Source organism: Acromyrmex echinatior, chromosome 7 (genome assembly GCF_024713525.1).
Source record: "Acromyrmex echinatior isolate Ae372 chromosome 7, ASM2471352v2, whole genome shotgun sequence".
NCBI classification, from domain to species: Eukaryota; Metazoa; Arthropoda; class Insecta; order Hymenoptera; family Formicidae; genus Acromyrmex; species Acromyrmex echinatior.
The window spans coordinates 11,912,268-11,915,210 of record NC_141858.1 but is presented as its reverse complement, the minus strand read 5'-3'; positions in this window follow the sequence as shown (position 1 = coordinate 11,915,210).

Sequence of the window (2,943 nt, the reverse complement as noted above, 5' to 3'; positions counted from 1 at the left end):
CGACGGTGACGGACTGTGAGGAGGCGAGCGGTAGCTGGCGGCTGTACGCGGCGAACTTGGCGCGCCGAGGCCGCGCGTCGGCTATGGGTAAGCGACGGCCAGGAGGAACGACGGGGGGCACCGCGCGTCGTGGTTGGTCGTGCGTGGGGCGGGGGATACTGGAGCACACGGATAGCTCGACGCTCGGCGTGGCGACGGCGGTGGCGGCGTGGCATGGCGCGGCGTGGCGTGGCGCGGTATGGCGTGGCATAGCGCGGCACGACACAGCCACAGCAAGGCGAGGCGAGGCGAGGCGAGGCGAGACGAAGCGAGACGAAGCGAGACGAAGCGAGGTTCGACTCGGCACAGCGTGGCGCGGCACGGCGCGGCGCGGCCGGAGGGATCGGTCGGAAGGCTCGCTTGCCTGCTCACGCGCGCCCTTGCCTGCGGCTACGTGCGGTCGTCTCCTATTCTCATCCTTCTCCCTCTCTCTCTCTCTCTCTCTTTCTCTCTCTCTCTCACTCTTGCACGCTTCGCTCGCTTGCGGCCGCGTCCTCGTCGCGCGCCACGTCGTGCCTCCGTCTCTCTCAGGGCCGTTTTATTGCCTAGCCACCGTGAAGCGGCGTCGAAGCAGGAACCGATTTGGATATCAGTGGATCTTTTTCTCCACTCTATCTATCTCTGTCTCTCGCTCTCGGTTTCTTTCTACCTGTCTCTTTCGGTGTCGCTTACTTTTTTTAATCGATGCCTGGTTCGACTGCGTCTCCGCCCCTCCGGTTTCGGGGTAAATGAGAATTAAAACTCGCTGTGCGCGGTGAGCGCTGGCTAAATGCGTTTATGCTCATGGAGATGGATACCACGCGAAAGATAGGTGTCCTGTTTTTTTTTTTTTTTTTAGTTACACAACTTTGCGAGATATATGTATGTAGTTGATCGCATTGCGAAGGTGCCAAAAAAAGTTTTGTTCATTTAGTTATGAAAAGTGCAACATATGTAATGACACCAAAGAGTTAAATACAGTACGTAATAAATAAATTTTTATGAAAATCTTAATAGATGACGATAGAATATCGAAAAGTCTGATAGAAATAGTCATGGCTAGATGATAGTTAAAACTTTGGTGAAATAATTTCAATCACAATTTAATATAATGGAAACTAATTATAACAATTTTACTGTTCTAAGTATTATTAAATAAATGATTGATTATTATATTTAATAATTTTTACTAAATATTGCACCAATACACTAAACAAAATACGTTTGACAGCTATGTTAGAATTTTTTCAGGATTTTTTCTCTGTGCTTGTTTATTTATTTTTAATATTAAATATTAAATTATTGTTAATTTCGATTAAAATAATTGCTATTGCTACTGAAAACAACAGTAAACATTTTTTGCTACAATTTTTTACATAAAGAAGAACAATGCTAAAGTATTGTTGTCTTGACATTAGGAGTTTCGATTGATTTTCTCGAATAAAAACACATATTGTTTCATCTCATCGTTTTCCATCAAGTTTTGTTATTAATCTCACTCATTTCTCATTCGATACATAATATTTACTAAATATTACATCAGTACGTTAAACAAAACACATTTGGTTTTACATCATTACTAGATATTTTAATTCTTGAATTCTCTCTCAATGAAATTGACACTTACAGTATTTATTGAAATCTTATAAAAAAAATTTATTGAGAATTGCCGGATTTTCGATTGCACATATATTTTTGTTCAAAATTCCAGATAAGATCAGAAAATTTTTAAATACAATTTTGAAATAAATTAAAAAGAAAGCAACATAAACAAAAATATATATGCAAATTAGCAGAAGATTCCACAGGGATTCCACAGGTTACATCTATCATTTTCTATAATTGGAGTCGCGAAAACTATAGAACAAAAATAAAACAAATATAAAAAAGGCTCACTAGAAAAAAATCAGCTACTCTTCTGAGTATTGTCTTTTACTGTCATCTTGATTTCTTTTTATAAAAACTCGTAAAACATAAGAATGTACACGAATATACGCGGATGCATATATTGTACTTATTGCTCGCTAATTGTCGATATCAATTATATATTTTGCATTATCAAGAAAAAAGGATTAAAAGAACAATATTTTCAGAAAGAGAGACGGAATTTAAATTTAGAAAGTAAAATTCAAAAATTACCCTATGGCTCATTAAATTTCACAAAGAAAAAGTATTGTTGTCTTGACATTAGGAGTTTCGATTGATTTTCTCGAATAAAAACACATATTGTTTCATCTCATCGTTTTCCATCAAGTTTTGTTATTAATCTCACTCATTTCTCATTCGATACATAATATTTACTAAATATTACATCAGTACGTTAAACAAAACACATTTGGTTTTACATCATTACTAGATATTTTAATTCTTGAATTCTCTCTCAATGAAATTGACTCTTACAGTATTTATTGAAATCTTATAAAAAAAATTTATTGTCTCTCCTAAAAATTTCAAGTTCTAGAAAGTAAACATCTTAATTTTATTTTAAATCTCAAATAAGAAAAGAATGAATAATTTTAAGTATCAACTCTTACATAATGTACTGAAGTAACGTAGTGATACAAATTTTTGCTTCAAGCGCGATCGACACTCAGTTTTTTTTCGTCTACCAGACGATTTATCCGTGGAATGCATCGCTGACATTTAACGGATCGCCGATATCGATCTACGCATCAACGCATATGTTAAGTCGCGTGCGATTCACGTTGGTGAACGCCGCCAGGCCATGAGGAAGAAGATGAGCCTGTGCGCGTTTCTACGCATCGCGCGGCGCGGCGCGGCGATAAGGATCGTCGGGTTCCGCGCGCGCGTCAGCCTTTAATCTCCCTGTCTCGCAACGCGCGCGAAAAGTCGACGGCGGCGGCGGCGGCGGCGGCGGCGGCACGTCGTGTGCGACGAAACGACCGCAAGAGTAGGAAGTGAAGT